Raw genomic sequence first — 22,166 nt, 5'->3', positions numbered from 1 at the left:
TTTTCTAATAAATATGCCTATTTTTATTTTATTTTTTTGTATCCCTCCCTCCCTTCCTTCCCTCCACTAGCCTATCACTGTGATCGGCTGTCATAGGCTTCAGCCTAGGAAATTTAGGTAAAAAAGTAAATTGAATAACGTCTAATATATGTGAAACCTGTATAGTGCACGGCACTTGCAAACTGAGCAGGAAGCAGAGGAGGCATGTATCTCGCCAGGAGCAGGTATGTATAACGATCTGTTGTGCTGCCACTCTGCATTTACAATATGTAGTACTGCCCTGCAGCTTTCCGGACCCCCTCCCCACCCTCCCTCGGCTCTTGGGCCTTCCCCTGAGACCCATGTTATGCATTGTTGGATACTAAGTAATATGCTAGCAGTATGATCAACTTTTATTTAAATTTCTGCTAAAATCGAATCAAGCAGACAATGCAGAATAATCAACGGCATAGCAATAGCAGCCATAGCAACTGATATGGGGCCCTGAAGCAAAGGGATCCCAAGCAATAGGGGCAGGTGGCTCTCGAGTGCCTAGATCTGAGGGCCCATCAAAATTCTTCTATGGGGCCCCATAATCTCTAGCTATGCCTCTGAGAAGAATGTAATATTTACCCAAGTGATCCTCTATTGGGGAGTGATCAGTCACTTGCTGGGTTGGGCTGTTATAGACCAAAGAGTGGTTAACATTAAAGGATACCACAACTGAAATGTGACATAATGAGATAGACATGTGTATGTACAGTGCCTAGCACACAGATAACTATGCTGTGTTCCTTTTTTTCTTTCTCTGCCTGAAAGAGTTAAATATCAGATATGTAAGTGGCTGACTCAGTCCTGACTCAGACAGGAAGTGACTACAGTGTGACCCTCACTGATAAGAAATTCCCCCTTTTTACCTCTTTCTTGCTCTCAGAAGCCATTTTCTGCTAGGAAAGTGTTTTATAGTTGGAATTTCTTATCAGTGAGGGTCACACTGTAGTCACTTCCCGTCTGAGTCAGGACTGAGTCAGCCACTTACATACCTGATATTTAACTCTTTCAGGCAGAGAAAGAAAAAAAGGAACACAGCATAGTTATCTGTGTGCTAGGCACTGTACATACACATGTCTATCTCATTGTGTCACATTTCAGTTGTGGTATCCTTTAAGAAACATGACAGGTTGACACAGTTATGGAGTCTCTGCCTTGGGTAGCAATGACCTTTCCCCAGCCTCTCATTGTGGGGATCACATCAATGGAACACATACATGAATCAAGGGGGTAGGGTTAGGTCTCATAATATACAGTATAACAATTACTGTGCTATAATATTCAGTAAGAATACAAAAACCAACATACTGCATGAGCTGGGGCTGAATATTATTAAAAATAATTGCATCAGTGCTTAACACATAGAGAATATAAACATGGATGTTATATAATAAGCTGTAAGGTTAATGAGCTGTGTGTCTTACAGCGCACCAGTGATGCCATACTCCTGTATCGTAATGCTCTACATTAAACAGTTTGCAGCTAATTAAGAGCAGTGTCTGGAAACCAAATGACTAAACTTATACAAAATCATTACTCACTGCTTAGAGGCAGTAGATACAAGATGAAGATATTCAAATGCTTTCTAATGAAATATGCAATTTTCATGCATGTTTATTTATATTAAAGGTGACTTAAATTATCCAGGAACTGTCTTTGGCCACTTAGTTAAATTATGGCTAGGTTCATGGAATAAAGGATTCATGCTCTGCTGGGTTCAAACTGCACTTCTCTGAATGCAACCCAACTATCATCTACTAAGTCCCGCTATCTACAGAAGTAACAAATGGAATGGGCAATGTGATCTCTCATCAATTCACATAATTAACTGCCAGATTGTTAATAACCCTGTAGAAAGGACAATAATGTGCAGTGATCCATGGCGGAAATGAGTTGTGAGAGGTTTTAAAGCAGAAGTTACATATTTGCATAAATGGGTTAATTATGCCATACAGTACATGTTGGGGAGTACATGCTTAGCAGAAACAGCAGAAATGTGCATGAGTTACGGAGCTGACTGAAGTTTAAGGGTCTAACAAGGGATGTTATATTGGTTTAAAGGGGAACTGAAGAGAGAGGTATATGGAGCCTGTCATGTTTATTTCCTTTTAGACAATACCAGTTTCCTGGCAGCCCTGCTGATCCTCTGCCTCTAATACTATTAGCCATAGCCCCTGAACAAGCATGCAGCAGATCAGGTGTCTCAGTGGTTCAGACTTATAAGTCTGATCTGACAAGACTAGCTGCATGCTTGTTTCTGGTTTTAATCAGATACTACTGCAGAGAAATAGACCAGCAGGGCCGCCAGGTAACTGGTATTGATTAAAAGGAAATAAACTTGACAGCCTCCATATACCTCTCTCTTCAGTTCCCCTTTAAATTCCCTAAGCATTACCACATTAGGTAATGCAGAAAACAGTTGATTATACCAAACATGTAGGCAAAAGTCAATTTGCTAAGGCTGTTACCGCATGGAAAAGTAAAATTACAGACTAGTGAGGTAAATTACTGATTTAAATACCTTAACGTGGGATTGTCAACATAAAAATCAAATTTAAACAGCAACTGATCTGAGTGTATTAAGTGATAAAGATACTAATCCTACATTCAAAACTTTCAAAACTTTTTCTGCTGTTATGGTTTGGAGTTATCACTTACCTTAGGAGCACTGGCCCTTTAATTGCCATTGCCATTGGCTGGTAAAACAGTTGCATGCTGGGGGTCTTTTTATCTATAATATATTCCTCCTCTTCCCTTTATTTCCCCCTCCTTGTAATGACATAAGACAGTGCACTTCCTATTATAGACCTCAATGGGAGTGTCTGAAGACTCTGGGAGGAGGGCAGGTAACGCGAATACACAATTAGCAAGAGGAGAAAAAAGGAGTGAGGGAGGAAATTATGTCAGGATTTGCTTCATTCAAAAGTAACCAAGATGCAAACTGTCTAGAAAAGGATTCTCTGCTTTTCCTTTATAAAAATTCACAGGAATCATAACTTGGTCAGTGCAATACATCTGTTATGTAAGTAGAACTAGTATTTATCTACTTATATATGTGTTTTGTATTTCTAGGTTAGCATGGGTGACACAATAAATGTCAGTTCACTAGATTAGAGCATTTGGGTAAAACAGGTTAGATGTTCGGTGTTTTAAGACCAGCCTGGAGCTGTCAGTAACTTACAATCAGACATTTGGTAAGATGGAAAGGCAAAGGAGACCGCCTGTAGGAGGAGCCGCCCATCCTATTACTGAAACCATTAGTGCTGATATACTGCCGGGCAGTCATACTCCCTCCTTTAAGGGTGAGGTCAAATGCACACTTCTTGACCAGGTCTTTCTGATTTAGGTAGAGATGGAATGACAGCAAGTAATAGCATTAAGCTAGAAAAACCAAGAAACCATAGAAAACTGGAGAAGTTTTGAAAGAAAGGGAACCTGAAGTGAAAATAAACTTATGAGATAAATTAATTTGATGTGCAGTATACTGTAGATGATAAATGGAACATTAGTTTCATGTACTGTATTTATTTTCAGTTTAATGGCTTAATTTTTTAGATTGCATCATGTCATAAACAACTCCTGAAGAAACGTAATCAGTTTGTGAAAAAATGCAATCAATTGGTTTTCTGATTGTGTTTCATGTTTCCAATTTAATTTGCCCATCTAGGAACCACACAGGCAAAATTCTGGGGTCTGTCTATTCAGCTGGATACAACTGTTGAGGGGTTGTTGGGATTACAATGGTTGTCTTCACTTAATGGGAACAAAATAGACCACCTCACAGTTAAGTGTATTTCTGCCAGCAAAGGGTCTCCTTTCATGGCAGGGGAAACCTGTCACAGCAACTTAGCAGGAGCCTAGGAAGCCAGGTTCAACTGTGGGCATATCTAAAATAAATGTATTGTATGATTTTCACCTTGTTAAGAGATTCTATACTTATGACAGGTATGAAAAGGGTAACACAAGCAAGTGTCTGTAGGCCTCAGGCTCTAGTGAATAATCAATGGGGAGTCACAGATGAAGGAGGGAGGTTCATCAAGCCTCCCATACAATACTGTCCATACACATCCAATCCAGATCTGGACTCGACCCTTCTCAGTGAAATCTTCAATATTGCATTTATAATACAAAAAGCGGTGGTACAGCAACAAAAAAAAGCACAACGTTTCGGGCCACTGCCCTTTATCACGTGCTTAATCATCTGGACACTGTGATACACTGATATAGTACATATGAGTATGAATGAGTACAAATCTAAACACACCCACACCATTAATTGGGGGGTGAGCACAACCTTCTTGCATAATATTAACCCTTTCAACAAAAAAGGACAGACTGAAACTATAAGAAGCACTTCAAACTAAAATCTATGTTCACCTCTCCTGCTGGCGTGTAGCTTTCCATCTGTGTGCACTAGAAGGCCCAGGCAAAGCAGACACATGTTGCTGTGCGGAAACCACCAGTCTGAATGCGGAGACAGCCGCCCCGCCGCCAGACCGCGCGGCGGCATCTCCGCTATTCATTACAGTTATCAGGGTATTGATTTGTAGTGTCTCGTTGGAAGTTTCGGTACCCCTTTTAGAAAGCTGGCATACCCAGCAACCGGGTTATTAAACTTCTTTGTAACAGAACGTTCTACAATATTCATGTCTGATATCAATAGGATATATTTTCTTTGGGAATTGTTTATCTGTTATTATAATGTGTGTGTGATGAACTTGAGCTGAGATATGAAAATGTTATATCATTTGGACTTAAGATTCCTGTCAAAAACAAAACTGCAGTCCAGAGACTGCCTCTGGGTCCCACGCTAAAAGTTGGACCTGTACATAAGGAACAGGCTGGAATTTAACCTAAGTCCTCCCTTGTGTACCATCACCTGATTATTGCCAGCCAGAGGACCAGGGGGCTAGCCTCCATTTTGACTAAACTTTTGACAACAAAGGATCCCTCCATTTTGCTTGGATTTTGCGTCAGTCTGCACATGCACAGAAGACCCAGACTAGACCCGACTGAGCCTGTTACTGGGGCTGATCGTGGCTGAATAGCAGACCGCAGGAGGACGGCGTGGGACTCAGAAGTATTTATGGGAGGGGGAGTAAGTATCAAGTAAGTATCAAATCTTTAATGTACGAGGTCTGGTACACTTTAAGTCATTTTCTCAGCTGCAAACCTGATTTAACCACTTAAGGACCATGGGTTTAAACCCTCCTAAAGACCAGGCCATTTTTTATAAATTGGGCCACTGCAGCTTTAAGATTTCGCTGAAGGGCCAAATGTAAATATTTATTATTTTTACAATGAATTTCTCCTTTTTTAATTATTTAAATATCGCTCCCTCCCACCGCCAGCCAATCAGTGTGATCGGCTGTCATAGGCTTCAGCCTATGACTGCGGATCGCTGTCTTGCCACCCAGGGGGACAGCCGTGTTACACGGCTGTTCCCATTACAGCGCTGCCATAGTTCGCAGTGCTGTACTATGTAAATAGACGGTGGTTTCACCGCAGGGAGACTGATGGCGGAGCGGAGCTCCATCATCCAAGCAGGGGGGGTACGCATCGGCGCGCGTGTTCTCCTGCAAAACCCCTCCGCAGGACTTTACAGCGTTAGGCGGTCCTGGGGCTGCCCATTGGCGTGATGCGGTTGGGAACAAGTTGAGCCACACAGAAAGAATCCTACCCTTACTGAAGATTTGCTACCCTGAAGTATTGTATTGTTTTAGCCAGAGCAAAATGTTTAAACATTTTCATTTGCAGGTTTAGAATAGTCAGAAAGCCTGTAAAGGAGAGTGCTGGCAGTCCTGTACCTGAAATATTGTGCAGAAAAAAAGTGTTTTTGCCGTTTGCACGCTCCTCCATAGCCTGTCTGCTGCCCAATGCCAACAGTTTCAGCGCATTGACAGTCTGTGGATTGAAATAGATTGGAAGGCATTTAACGGTCTGACCACTAGGGGGCGTGTGACACATCAGACTGTCACAGTTGCTGTTTAGAATCGACACTCTGCCTTGTTAAGCTGAAAGAGAAGTAATGACCCTTTAAACTTTCCTACACTTAAACTTCATCAGAAGTCATTTCTCACTGTTTGTCAGCTGATTTATCCTCTATTTACTTTTCAGGAAACATGACTGTATTCAATAAGCTGCCAGAAAGCTCTTTCGCATAAATAACAACTTTATTTTTTAGCAACAAAAAAATGTAGCAGAGGCACCAACAAGTGTAAAATATATAAAAATTGTTTCAAAGAGGAGGTAGTGGTAGACTTACCTCTGCAATGATGATCCAAATAGTCAATTTTAGTAAAGACTTTTAATTGTCACTATAAAAACTCCAAAATATGATGCGTTTCATGGGACATAGCCTGCTTCCTCGGGCAGAAAAGGAGTATCTCTATCAGAATCAGTGTGCACTAGGCACTTCCGTGAATAGGGGGACTAGTAACTATAATTTCATATACGGTACTCTCTGGTATTCTAACATACTACACTATATTGGGCTTTTGGCTTTCTCCCTCTTTTTGGATTACATAGTTTTTAACTCTTGTTGTACTGGAAAACAGAAAGGAATTTCATATAATTTCTTGCTAAGGCTAGTATTATATGTACCTATATTTATCTCATCGTGTCACATGTCACTGCACTAAATAGATATGGAAGCAAGAGGAACGCTCTCTTCTCCAAGAGGTAACTGGAAAGATGTTGGGCCATATGCAATTCACTTTTTCTCCTAGTAAAACATTTTTCGTCTTTTGTTAAAAATAACTTTTTAGCACACTGCCATTGAAAAAGTCCTAAAAAGTAGGTGATAAAATATTGTTAAAATTATTCTGAATATTTTCTTGCTTGCTGGTGACTTAAAAGGCATTAAAACGATAAGGTGTAAAAATATCTCATATGAGAAAACTTGGGTGAAAAAGTGAATTGCATATGGTCCATTGTATGGTACAACAACATCATCTACTTTCCCCACAGAACTCTCTGGATTGATATGGTTGTAATTATGACCTTGATAGGTGGCATTTTTAAGCTACATATTTGTACATACTAATATTTTTTAAAAGAGGGTTTACTTCTAGTTCTGGTTGACAATGCATCTTTCTTGGCTGCAACTCCCTGCCACTGGATATTAAAATTCAAATGTCATCATATTGTGGAGGGTATTTTAGAGCAATTATGTTTTCATTCTGTTTTTCATTAGAAAATGATTTAGGTGTCACGCACTACTTATTTTATATGAATTAATTTATGCACATTACAATATTTTGTTTATCTGTTTAGATGAGCAATGAAGAGGTTAATTAGAAAAGATGTTCCCTGATTTGTTTATGTAAAGTTTTTTTTTTATTATTATTGTTTTAGGCTTCAAAAGATGAACTGAAAAACCTCTGTGCGATGAACCAAAACGTAGTTTATTTTTATTTGTGATAAGCATAAATTCTATACAGTCCAGGTGTTTCCGCACATACCTTATTTGACTATTTTATGCAAAAATCCAAAGCTTAGAAGTGAATATCAAATGTAATTTGACAGTAGTGTAATAGAACACACAGAGATGGGTCGCTGATGTTCATTGAGGGCGAAGTATCTTGCGCATTAATTAGCGCAGGGTAATGCACCGCTCTGGGAGCTTGATTCCCTATTACTAATGTAAGATTAATCTCACCTGCAGGTTGTTATGAGAAGTCCCTCACAGCTCGTTATCTAATGCAGCTACCTGGGCATTTTGGCTCATCTATAGGAAAGCAGAAGTTGTATAAGGGGTTAAATATGAGTACATGTAGCGGAAACACCGTGATAGTTGGTTGTTGACATTACCAATATTTTACTATAGACTGACCCAGCCTAGCACTAACCCCCTCGTCTAAAGCCTAACACTAACCACTGTACTAGTGCCTAACACTAACCTCCTCATCTGAAGCCTAACACTAACCACTGTACTAGTGCCTAAAACTAACCCCCTTGTCTAATGCCTAACAATAACCACCCCTCTAGTGCCTAATACTAACCTCCTCGTCTAATGCCTAAATAATGCCTAAATATATGATCGGAATTCCCGCTTTTCTCCCCCCAATTTTAATCGATCCGGAATGCTGGAAATGTTTCTTCAATGTTTCTAAAGATTGAATGGTGTGTCTTAGATTGTAAGTGTATTAATATACACACCCTAGCAATTTTCTCACAAGTTCCAATCATGTTTATCATGATTGGGGAAAAATTGAACATATGTGTGTGGTACATTGGTCAGATTTTAAAAATTTGATTGCAATTCTTAAATTGAACAGATTTTCAAAAAATTGTATGGTGTGTGGCCACGTTAACACTAACCACCCTCCTAATGCCTCACACTAAAGGGGCCCCTGCACTGGTAGATTTTAGCCATCAATCAACTGTTCTGAATGAATTGGCTAGAAATCAGTGAAGCAGAAAGCATGATTGATCGATCAATTTCCGGCCATTTTCGATCAATTTGCTCTATCGGTCCGGAATGGAAAATCTGGGTCGATCGGCTGCTGGCAGATCAATGGCCCATAGGGTTGCATTGGATCGAATGGTGCAACTCTGCATTTTGATTGATTTTCAATAGATTTAATTCTGAAAACTATCGGAAATCTGTTCCTAGTGTGTGGCACACATCAGATAGATTCCTGTCAGATTCGACCTGACAGGCATCTGACAGGAATCTATCTGATGGTCAAATCTGCTGCTAATCTATAAGTGTATGAGTACCTTAACACTAACCACCCTCCTAGTGCCTTGCACTAACCCCCTCATTTAATGCCTAACACGAACCACCCTCCTAATTCCTGAAACTAACCCCCTCGTCTATTGCCTAACTCTAACCACCCTCCTGGTGCCTAGCACTAACCCCCTCATTTAATACCTAACACTAACCACCCTCCTAGTGGCTCACACTAACCCTCTCCTCTAATGCCTAACACTAACCACCCTCCTGGTGCCTAGCACTAACTCCCTCATTTAATGCCTAACACTAACCACCCTCCTAGTGGCTCACACTAACCCTCTCCTCTAATGCCTAACACTAACCACCCTCCTGGTGCCTAGCATTAACTCCCTCATTTAATGCCTAACACTAACCACCCTCCTAGAGCCTAGCACTAACCACCTCATCGAATGCCTAACACTAACCACCCTCCTGGTGCCTGACACTAACCCTCTCCTCTAATGCCTAACACTAACCACCCTCCTGGTGCCTAGCACTAACTCCCTCATTTAATGCCTAACACTAACCAACCTCCTAGTGTCTAGCACTAACCACCTCATCGAATTCCTAAAACTAGCCACCCTCCTAATGCCTGACACTAACCCCCTCATCTATTGCCTAGTACTAACCACCCTTCTGGTGCCTAGCACTAACTCCCTCATTTAATGCCTAACACTAACCACCCACCTAATGCCTGACACTAACCCTCTTCTCTAATGCCTAACACTAACCACCCTCCTGGTGCCTAGCACTAACTCCCTCATTTAATGCCTAACACTAACCACCCTCCTAGTGCCTAGCACTAACCACCTTATCGAATGCCTAACACTAGCCACCCTCCTAATGCCTGACACTAACCCCCTCATCTATTGCCTAGTACTAACCACCCTCCTAGTTCCTAGCACTAACCCCCTTGTCTAAAGCCTAACACTAACCACCCTCCTGGTGCCTAGCACTAACCCCCTTGTCTAAAGCCTAACACTAACCACACTCCTAGTGCCTAAAACTAATGTCCCCTTTTTAATAATGCCTAACACTAAATCCGTCGCCCCAATAACCGCCTACAAATAGACGATCGGTTGCAACCTTTATCGCCTGCATAGTAGCTGACCGGCTACTATTCACATCGGGTGTCCTACCGATAGCTTACATTAGAGTATATTAGACACCTGACGATTTTAGATCCCAGATGACCTGATCTGGCTAAATACTGTATGTCATGCAACTGTCATGACTTATTCTTCACAGAGGATAACAATGCATTATGGTGGCAGGCATGGGAGTTTTCTGAACAGCCCCTGGCCTGATACGGTGTCCCAATAATAAGGGCCTATTTCCACAGAGAGTGGTTTGCTTCAAATCGCAAAACGCTTTTTAAACCTCTAGGGTTGCTACTCTAACATAGGGATCGTAAAACATATTTTACACTATCGTGTTTAAATTTTCTGTAAATCTCAATTGCTTTTTGGAGCGATTTTACCTGCGATTGTGGTATTATGCTAAAAGATAAATACAAAATCACAATTGCAATCGCATAACAAAACTGGGTAGAAATCGCAATCGCTTGCGTTTGTGTTTTCCTTTTGCGATTGCTAGTGGAAAAGAGCCATAAGGGAACAGAGGGATTATACTGCTACACAGGGTGATTTGATAAGTACTCAGCCCCAGCAAATGGGTAAAGGGGTCTCTAGTAGAGCTGAAGAGCTGCTGCTCTATTATCAAAAGAGGATGTTTTAGTCAAGTTTTAGTCAAGTGCCAAATCAAGATGTTTATAAATAAAAAAACAATTCATAAGAAAAAAATGGGTCTACCAAATTATCATTGTACTTATTAACTGGCATAAGATACTTATCTGATCGCCCCATTGTCAGAATGATTGGATAGCACCAACCCCTTCATTAGCAGTCAACCTCCCCCCTTCCCCCCATTCCCTCTTCCCAACAAGACCAGAGTTTATATGCCTACCAGCACATGGCACAGGGATTAAAGAGGGGAAGGCATTTGCTATGCCTTCTTACAAGGCACTCCCTCCACGGAAGCAGTAGATTTGGGCGCATGAGACAAGTGGACAAAAAGGGCGCCCCATTCACTTTCATTATAAATATCGTTTAATGGGCGCTGAACGGGGAAAATAAGGCGCCGGAGATTTTTAAGGATTTATAACGGCGCCCGGAGATTTTTAAGGATTTATAACTATGTTTGTGATGATTTAAGTTTACAAAATGAGCCCGTGACGAATAACGTTTATGAAGATAATAAATCACTATTTTTAAAACATTTCTAACACATTATTATCCACCCAAAAAAATAATTTACATTTTTTTTCTTTACATTCTTTATTTATTCATGTCTGTAAAACATTATTATCCATAGGGGGTTTTAGGTTTAGGCACCAACAGGGGGGTCTTAGGTTTAGGCACCTACAGGGGGGTCTTAGGTTTAGGCACCAACAGGGGGGTCTTAGGTTTAGGCACCAACAGGGGGGTCTTAGGGTTAGGCACCTACAGGGGGGTCTTAGGGTTAGGCACCTACAGGGGGGTCTTAGGTTTAGGCACTAACAGGGGGGTCTTAGGTTTAGGCACTAACAGGGGGGTCTTAGGGTTAGGCACCAACAGGGGGGTCTTAGGGTTAGGCACCAACAGGGGGGTCTTAGGGTTAGGCACCAACAGGGGGGTCTTAGGTTTAGGCACCAACAGGGGGTCTAGGGGTTAGGGATAGGTACAGGGAGGGTTTTTAATAAACGAAAATATAAGTTTCACTTTACAAACAGGGAAGATTAACGTTTTAAGAATTGCCGATCTCATACACATTATTTAGTGATTTATACATTTTTAAATCACTATTTATAAACGAAATTCTACACAATAATTTCTATAAACGATATTTCCATTTATCGTTTATACCACGCGCCCTTTTTTCCCGACGCCCTTTTCGTACGTACGCCTCCCTCCACTGCTGAGAGGCATAAATCAACTGGTGAACAGAGCAGGTGGAAATAACATAGATGCTGGTATTGTTGTAGTTAAGATCCTGCCAAGTAATTATTTGTTTACATATGGCCAAACCCAAGCTAAACAATGGGCCTGATTCACAAAGCGGTGATAACTCAGTTATCACGCCTAAAACACTTTAGGCGTGATAACCTTTGCACCGCTGAGTTAGCACCGCTTTGTGCTATTTATCGCGCGCAAAGTCCCGTGCGCGCCCATAGGTTTAATGCGACTGCGCGCGCAAAACTTTGCGCGCAGGAATTTCGCGCGAGTTTCTTCTTATCATGCCTAAACTGAGTTTAGGCGTGATAAAGGGCTTTTCACTGGCGTGCTAACTGTTAGCACCGCTTTGTGAATCAGGCCCAATGTCTTCCTTACATAACAAAATTCTCTTGACTTAATTTATTAATTTAGTCTTGCAAGTATACCCTAAAGAGTAATCGTGGTTGGGGTGTCTTGGCACCCTATGGGAAAAAAAGATACAGGAGACAAAAAAGGGAGCCCGATAGTGCAGTATGTCAATAGTAGGTGTGTGGAGAAATCAATTGATTGAAAGGGCTACTCACAAAGGAGGGTTGCAAGGGGCAACCGACCACAGGAAGCAGGTGGAGACCATAAACCCGACTCCACTCGGGGTGGTCCTGGACGGACCTGGTTGCGGTCGCTCTCTTAGATGAAAAAGGATGCACAAAACATTAACCGTGGTAAAACAACGGGTGTTCTGTCACAACCCTTGCAACCCTCCTTTGTGAGTAGCCCTTTCAATCAATTGATTTCTCCACACACCTACTATTGACATACTGCACTATCGGGCTCCCTTTTTTGTCTCCTGTATCTTTTTTTCCCATAGGGTGCCAAGACACCCCAACCACGATTGCACTTATCCGGAGGCTACCGTGAGCTCCTACCGGAAACACAGGACAAAATCGGTAGAAGACCTTATCCGAATATACGGACAACAAGACCATGGAGAACCTAGACAATCGGTTCCAACATCGTAATAAACTCTTTGAACAGTTTAGACTGAACAACCAAACCATGGAGGGCATAGCCTCAGAAGATATTACTGATCCCAAAGAGACTACGCCAGTTCCAGATTTAAAACCCTGGTTCTATGAATTAGAAAGCCTGTTAAAGAGTGAATTTTTTAATCAGGCCGACATAGCAATGCAGAAAACATACATTGAAGAGAGAATAGCACCAGAGGGACTTCGAGTTTTAGTCGAAACCTCTTTCCCCAACGATTTAGTCTACACTGCAGAATGGTACATATACCTCCAGTCATGCTCAGTGGGCATGATGGAGCGGATTATCTCAAAAAGAGAAAGCCTGCTACTCGAATTTGCTGAAAAAATAGTGAATCTTAGAAACAAGTTAGCTCCCTATACCAGCACACAGGAATATCTTACGCTTTCCTTCTCACTATCCAACAAGCTACACAGATTTGAGGCGGATATAATGGAGACCAAACTAAAAAAACTCAACCGTGACAGAGCCGCTTACGCTGCACATACACAACACAAAAGACGACAACATATAGATACACCACAGGGCGACCAGCCTGTGCTACCACAGCCTACACCCAATCACCCCATACCCAACAATGGTGGTATTGCCCCCCTTGTCCCCCCACAGGGTCCTAGACCCACCCGCCCCCCTTACCGCCCCCCACCTAGACGTCCTCGACGTCTCCCCACACGCCCCCTCCCCACAGCCCCAGTTCACCCCCCTCCCCCTCCATGTCCCATCCCTTCCCTCCTCACACTACCATACCCTCCCCCACCGTTCCTACCCTACCCCCTACCCCCGCACCCCGCCCTTCTCCCCCCCCTGGTAGTAAACCCCTACCACTTCTCCACACCCCGGTCCTTCCCGCCTTACCCGACCCACCCGCCCTCCCTAACCTATCCCCTCCCCCCACCACCCACACGATCGAGGTGGAAATCGACCCTCTCGACCTCACCACACACACAGCCACACCCGCCAGCACCCCCTCCCAACCTAGGTTCCCATCCCAGGTCCCCTCCCCCACCTCACATGCCCCATCCCAGTCACCACACAACACCCCCACTGACACTTCTACACAGTCCACCATGCCGTCTGCTCGACCCAAAGCAAACAGCACTATCCTGGATTATTTTTCCGCTGCCCAGGCCCCACGAGGGGATACCAGCTCCACCTCCATCCCCACCTCATCCCAATCAGATTCTGACACACCATCTTTTTTAGAGTTACCTTCCCTTCTAACCAAAGACCCTCCCCTGCGACCTTTGATCTCGAGCCCAACTCCACAATACCATGTCACACATCACACAGCTCCGAGAGCCACAAAACGACCAGTATCCAGTCCCGAAAACGGGGTAGAAGGGGCGGCAAAAAGAAGGGACACAACAGGGAACAAGCACAACTAAAGCTATCCCCCCTACCCTTCAATATAAGTCTATATTTAATCTGTCTTCCCACTGTCTGACGCCAATAGAAACTAAAGTCCTAAATCACGGTTTGTCCTTTTGTCCTACCAAAATATCAAACCTTTTTGAATTATTTGTTGATCTGAACGCTTTTGTGAGGAAACTTACACTAAGAAGATATTTCATTATGAAAGATTTTAAAAAATTGAATCCAGTTACTAATTCCACTATCCAAACTATCTTCACAAATGAACCAAACAATGGCCCAGATGTAATCTTAGATGCTGATACGTTTGAAACAGAGAGATTTATCCATACTGAATTCAAGAAAAAGTCACAATTCTACCCTACATCTTACAGAGGTCCACACGTTGAGAACTTCTACCTCTCCGTGCTAGAGGACCTCAGACGACAAGATAGTAAGCATGACAAATCCAAATCAAACCTGACACGAGCAGAACGCACTGCGATTAATTCCCTTAAAAACAATCAAGAAATAGTTATAAAGGCTGCAGACAAGGGGGGTGGTATCGTCATTATGGACACAACAGACTATACCACCGAGGCCCATAGACTACTACACGATCCAAATTATTATGTCAAATTACTTCAGGATCCTTCGCATGAATTTAAACTTCAATATGATAAACTAATTCTATCAGCCTTAAAGGAAGGTATAATCTCCAAAGATGAAAAGGATTTTCTCACCACTGCACATCCTAAGTTGCCGTTTTTCTATTTTCTACCAAAATTCATAAGTCGATAAAAAATCCCCCTGGTCGCCCAATAATCTCTGGTATAGGATCACTCACCTCTCCATTGTCAGAATATATCGATCACTTTCTACAAAAATACGTCATATCACTCCCTTCTTACCTGAGAGACTCTAGCCAACTCCTTGAAGAACTTACATCTTTTGAATGGTTGCCGAGTTACCATTGGGTTACCTTGGATGTAGCTGCCCTCTACACTAACATCAAACACAATATTGGCCTCCAGTCGCTAGCCCATTTCCTATACTCAGACACCACTATGCCCATCCCCCAAAAAAACTTCCTCTTACATGCCACCAAATTCATACTTACCCATAACATTTTTTCATTCCAAAAAACGATATACCTACAGATCCGAGGCACAGCCATGGGTGCTAATCTAGCACCATCCTATGCAAATCTGACAATGGGCCTTTTTGAGAAGCTATTTTTGAGTCAAAACCCCTATCACAGCAATGTGGTTAAGTACTGGCGTTACATAGACGATATTGTACTAATCTGGGAAGGAGAAGTTGACTCGATTGGTCAATTTGTGGACTCCATCAACAACAATGATTGGGGGCTTTCCTTTACCGTCAATACCCATCCTTATACCATAGATTTTCTGGACATAACCCTTTATGTAGAAAACAATGTTGTTAAATCAAAAACCTTTTTTAAAAAGGTTGATGCGAACTCATATGTCCATTACAAGAGTTCGCACCATAAACCTTGGAAAACAAACATTCCATTCGGGCAGTTCAGACGGATACGCAAAAACTGTTCAGATACATCTACATTTGACAACCAGGCAGACACCCTAGAAAGCAAATTTTTGGAACGATCCTTCCCAAAACCCCTGATAAAATCAGCTAGAACAAGAGCGAGACTTCTAGAACAAAGATCCCTCCTTACCACACAAAAAAGGAAAGTCACAGCCACTGACACACAACCCTCGTTCATTACCCGCTTCTGCTCTAACCACAACAATATAAGATCTGTTATCAATAAACACTGGTCAACATTGCTTAAAGACCCTTACCTTTGTCCAAAACTAGAATCCAAGCCCAAACTGATATTCAGAAGAGCCAAAACCTTAAAGAACATCATAGCCCCGAGCAGACCCCGAGCACTTGCCCCCAGGGAACCCACCCTCAAAATCTCCCCTGGTATACAAAGATGCCATTCACAAAAATGCTTAGCCTGTGAATACCTGCGCCCAGGAACCTCCTCTTTTAAATGCACTGTCACTCAAGAAACATTCAGCATTGACCACCATTTCACTTGCAGCACTACACACATCATCTATTTGATAACTTGTCCTTGTAATAAACAATATGTCGGCCGCACAAGTCAACAAACAAGAGCTCACATAGGACAACACAGGAGGAATATTCAAAAAGCATATGCCAAACATAGCCTCTCAAGACATTTTGCAGAATTTCATAATTCAGATCATAGGCTCTTCACATTCATGCCAGTTGAATACGTATCTAACAACCTGTCCCATACCGAACGCATGACTCGCCTTCGGGCTAGAGAAATGTTTTGGATTTTCAAATTAAGAACATTGAAACCAGAAGGACTCAATGAATGCCTGGAGCACAATTACTAATCTAGCTCCGACATTAAGTACAAATTTTTCCGAACTAGCCTGTCATCTGGGTCCCCCCCCCCACAAGTTATCATGCATTGACACACACCAATGTTTGCTTATTATCCTGTATAACAATGTTCCAATTCATCCTTCGCCCCCTCACTCTTCCCTCCCCTCACACACCAACCCCACTTTTCTTTTCTTTCTCTCAGCTCGGCCATCCACCTGCCAATAAAATCATTCCACCACATAGTCATTCTCATTTACACCACTCATATGCACACATTTCATACATATTGGAAAATATATATAATATATATAAATAAAAAATAAAAATATCTTATCCTTATGACATCACTCATATGATTTTGAGAGTGACACATAAACTATTATATACACGTCCTGAGCATTATATATGTGCTAAACAGAGAGATATATACCACAAAACAATGCAGTTTTATTGTATAATCGTGTTTAATGCAAAGATTCCTATATAATTTAATTCATCTAATCACTATTTTTACCACTAACTATTAGATATTTATCTAAATAATCCACTATTGCGCCAATGTATTTTAATATATATTTTGTCTTTCACCAACTGTCAAAATCTATCACTATGAGAACAGAAATCCAGTCCACTAGCAATGAGATGCTAATGAGAAAGTCTCATCGCCATCTAGTGGCCAAATAATTTAATACATCAACTCCTGGTCCTATCTTTTCTATGAATCCAGCGTAGGACTGGCAAAATACATTGCCTTCCTATGCTATGCCCCTTTCCAATATGGCCCCACCACTACTTCCTGTGATTACATCATCACGCACCCTCCCCTTCCCTAATCTGCTGAGAGTGTGCAGACCTGCAGCTGCTTAAACAAATCAAGTAAGGTTATATAATGCAGAGACAGGGAATGTCCTGTAGAGGCTCCCTATGCTACATGATTTCTGTCATTTGGTGAGTATTACAACGTTGTTTTCTGGTCTCCATTGTATCCTGCCTTTTTGCTCCCCCTGCTGACTGAACATGTATTATGCTGTACACAATGTACTGCAATGCTTTTAAAAGTCAGTGACCAGTTCCTTTTACTTATGCAGAGCAACACTGTGAAATGCTTGCAGCGCTGCCTGGATTTTGTCTTTGTTTAGAACTGGCCAAGTTTTTAGTATTTCCTATGTTGTTGTGTGTGTATGTATGTATGTGTATATATGTGTATATATATGTTTATATTTTTTATACATTGCTAGATATCTGTGTTTTATATTATATCATTCCTATGGGCGCATGGCTAATTTTAGAATACTATCCACTATGTTCCTAGTTCTTTTTAATTGATGATGCATACATTATCATCAATGGAACCCCCCCCCCCTTTTTTTTTTTTTTTTTTTTTTTTTTTTTCTTCCTTGGTCTGTATATAATTTATTTTTTCCATATATATATATCTATATATATTATATATTTATCATTCATCTAGGAGGTGCATAATAATAATGGTATTGTGCATTACGGCAAATGGAGCTTAGACTAAACCATCAAGTTTGCCCTTAGATATGAGACACAGTAGTGTGTTCTCTTTGATGTGTGTGTGCGTGCGCATAAATATGCGTTTGCATATGCACAGCATGGAATCAACTATTAGGGCATGGATAAATCTGCCAAATTAAATTCATGTTATGCTATTTATTCATTTATATATGTACTCTGACCGTTATTATTTTTATAATTTTTTATGAAATATGTATATGTATGTACATTGAGGAACTCTTTCTGCTGTTCTAGGCACTGTATTGGCCTGAGGAAGCGGGCTCAGACCCGCGAAACGCGTTGCCTGTGCTCAAATAAAAATCTTTTGTAAGTTTACAGAGATTTCGTCATTGAGGTAAGATACCTCATTTTTCTTTTTCGTTTTTAAACTGGTTTTAAAAGCTTTTATTCAAATCAGGGCGCCTCTTTCCCTTATTGTGCACCCTAAAGAGTAACTTTACTGAATATAACTTTGCTAAAATCCGGTTTGCTAAAATCCGCCAGGGGGCAGCAAAGCGTTTTTTTTTTTGTTTTTTTTTTCATGTAGCGAGACAAGGTCTCGCTACATGATAGCCTCCGGCGATCGGAGATCAGGAGATCCCGTTCAAAGAACGGGATCTCCTGGAGGGCTTCCCCCGTCACCACGGCGACGGGCGGGATGACGTCACCGACGTCGTCGACGTTGTGACGTCAAAGGGGACTCCAATCCACCCCACAGCGCTGCCTGGCACTGATTGGCCAGGCAGCGCACAGGGTCTGGGGGAGGGGGGCGACTGTGGCGTGACGGATAGTGGCAGATCCGCGGGTAGCAGCGGTGATCGGATTGCACATGCAGCTAGCAAAGTGCTAGCTGCGTGTAGCAAAAAAAAAATTATGCAAATCGGCCCAGCGGGGCCTGAGCGGTGCCTTCCGGCGGCATAGCCTGTGCTCAGCATGGGCTTACCGCCAGGGAGGTTCATATATATCTTATATCTTACTATATTCATTTATGAATTGTTTCGCCATTGTAAAATTTTATCTCTTAGATGGCGTCATCTTTACTGCTGGCAAGGAGAATCCCTGTGGAATGTTTTTTGTTGTTTGCTATAAAATGAGCAGAAACAACACATGGTCTCCCAGAATGCTTTGGGGAGAAGGCTGTGTAACATCATATCCTAGGCTAAGCATCACTGGCAAGGTGGGGTTACATACCAATCTACAGCTTTAGAGAGATTTAGGAAATTTTCCTGATGGTGAAAAAAAAGGATATTTAAAGTAAAATAGGCTGTCTTTAATCCTGTATTACATTCTACTATTATAGCATTACAATGTCTCTTTAAAGAGGAACTGTAGTGAAAATAACATAATACAGGTAGTCCCTGACTTACGAATGCCGGACTTATAAACGACCCGCCGATACGAACGACATGAATTCCGTGTTTCCATGGGAACAAGTCAAAACATTTTTTTAAATTATACTTGTACTTTTTGAGAATATCGATTTAAAAAAAATTCAAAGAAAAAATTGTTTTTAAACTTGTATAAACAGGTACAAAGGGCAGATGTGACACAGAGGGGGACACTGCAGGCACAGGGGGCCACAGAGGAGGTACAGGGGACAGAAATGGCACAATGTTCCAACTTAAGAACAGATTCAGGTTAAGAACGAACCTACAGTCCCTATCTCATTCGTTAACCGGGGACTACCTGTAATATATATAATATACAGTATATTATTAAATTATATTATATTATATACATAATAATAAGCAAATGTGCTTATTCCTTTTTAAATATTCCTTTATTGATTATTTAGTTAGTTAGTGTTTGCCCATTGTAAAATCTTTCCTCAACCTGATTTACATTCTGAAATTTATCACAGGTGGCAACTAGTGTTGGGCGAACATCTAGATGTTCGGGTTCGGGCCGAACATGGCCGCGATGTTCGGGTGTTCGCGCCGAACTCCGAACATAATGGAAGTCAATGGGGACCCGAACTTTTGTGCTTTGTAAAGCCTCCTTACATGCTACATACCCCAAATTTACAGGGTATGTGCACCTTGGGAGTGGGTACAAGAGGAAAAAAAATTAGCAAAAAGAGCTTATAGTTTTTGAGAAAATCGATTTTAAAGTTTCAAAGGGAAAACTGTCTTTTAAATGCGGGAAATGTCTGTTTTCTTTGCACAGGTAACATGCTTTTTGTCGGCATGCAGTCATAAATGTAATACATATAAGAGGTTCCAGGAAAAGGGACCGGTAACGCTAACCCAGCAGCAGCACACGTGATGGAACAGGAGGAGGGTGGCGCAGGAGGAGAAGGCCACGCTTTGAGACACAACAACCCAGGCCTTGCATGAGGACAAGAAGCGTGCGGATAGCAATTTGCATTTTGTCGCCATGCAGTCATAAATGTAATACAGATGAGAGGTTCAATAAACAGGGACCGGAAACGCTAACCCATCACAGATGTTCATTGTTCATGTTACTTGGTTGGGGTCCGGGAGTGTTGCGTAGTCGTTTCCAATCCAGGATTGATTCATTTTAATTTGAGTCAGACGGTCTGCATTTTCTGTGGAGAGGCGGATACGCCGCCGATCTGTGACGATGCCTCCGGCAGCACTGAAACAGCGTTCCGACATAACGCTGGCTGCCGGGCAAGCCAGCACCTCTATTGCGTACATTGCCAGTTTGTGCCAGGTGTCTAGCTTCGATACCCAATAGTTGAAGGGTGCAGATGGATTGTTCAACACAGCTACGCCATCTGACATGTAGTCCTTGACCATCTTCTCCAGGCGATCGGTGTTGGAGGTGGATCTGCACGCTTGCTGTTCTGTGTGCTGCTGCATGGGTGTCAGAAAATTTTCCCACTCCAAGGACACTGCCGATACCATTCCCTTTTGGGCACTAGCTGCGGCTTGTGTTGTTTGCTGCCCTCCTGGTCGTCCTGGGTTTGCGGAAGTCAGTCTGTCGGCGTACAACTGGCTAGAGGAGGGGGAGGATGTCAATCTCCTCTCTAAAGTCTCCACAAGGGCCTGCTGGTATTCTTCCATTTTGACCTGTCTGGCTCTTTCTTCAAGCAGTTTTGGAACATTGTGTTTGTACCGTGGATCCAGAAGGGTATAAACCCAGTAATTGGTGTTGTCCAGAATGCGCACAATGCGTGGGTCGCGTTCAATGCAGTCCTAGGCCGAAGAGGTCATAGCCTAGGGTCACAAAACCTGTTTATTTGGGCAATTTCAATGGTGGCGAGTCTGACGTACATAAATCGCAGCAATGGCCGTTAGCAACGTCTGAATCTCACGAAATGTCTCATGCAGGTAGAAGACATATTGTTAGACTTGGGCTCCAAAGATGGGTTCCCTATATCTCTGCAAACCAGAGTTACAGGGCTCCAAATTTGGTAAAATCCCCCATAGGCTTTCATTGGGCCTCCTATTTACAGTTCCAAAATCTCACATCTTTTCAAAGGGCAATTACTCAGCAGTGGCAAATTTTCTAGCATTGTAGGGACCCTTAGGGGGAACATGACTGGTGAGTTTTGGGCCCCTAGGCAAAAGAGGTTATAGCCTAGGGTCACAAAAACCTGTTTATTTGGGCTATTTCAATGGTAGTGATGGTGACGTACATAAATCGCAGCAATGGCCGTTAGCAAAGTCTGAATCTCACGAAATGTCTCATGCAGGTAGAAGACATATTGTTAGACTTGGATTCCAAAGATGGGGTCCCTACACCTCTGCAAACCAGAGTTACAGGGGTCCAAAATTGGTAAAATCCCCCATAGGATTTCATTGCCTCCCTATTTCACTTTCCAAAATCTCACATCTTTTCAAAGGGCAATGGCTCAGCAGTACCAAATTTTCTAGCATTGTAGGGACCCTTAGAGGGAACATGACTGGTGAGTTTCGGGCCCCTAGGCCGAAGAGGTCATAGCCTAGGGTCACAAAAACCTGTTTATTTGGGCTATTTCAATGGTAGTGATGGTGACGTACATAAATCGCAGCAATGGCCGTTAGCAAAGTCTGAATCTCACGAAATGTCTCATGCAGGTAGAAGACATATTGTTAGACTTGGATTCCAAAGATGGGGTCCCTACATCTCTGCAAACCAGAGTTACAGGGGTCCAAAATTGGTAAAATCCCCCATAGGATTTCATTGCCTCC

General features: G+C 42.1%; 1 long non-coding RNA gene across 1 annotated transcript in view; it reads left to right on the top strand.

Moving 5' to 3' along the window:
• The first annotated feature begins 17,291 nt into the window (after positions 1 to 17,291).
• LOC137518881 (uncharacterized) overlaps positions 17,292 to 22,166 on the top strand; it is a 139,532-nt gene continuing 134,657 nt past the window's right edge. The window contains exons 1-2 of the long non-coding RNA XR_011020917.1: positions 17,292 to 17,457; positions 18,283 to 18,382. This is a non-coding gene — a long non-coding RNA (uncharacterized lncRNA). The remainder of the gene's footprint in view (positions 17,458 to 18,282; positions 18,383 to 22,166) is intronic.

The sequence above is a fragment of the Hyperolius riggenbachi genome, chromosome 5 (assembly GCF_040937935.1).
Source record: "Hyperolius riggenbachi isolate aHypRig1 chromosome 5, aHypRig1.pri, whole genome shotgun sequence".
NCBI lineage: Eukaryota > Metazoa > Chordata > Amphibia > Anura > Hyperoliidae > Hyperolius > Hyperolius riggenbachi.
The sequence above is the reverse complement of the archived record's forward strand: the minus strand, read 5'-3'. Positions and strand labels throughout refer to the sequence as shown.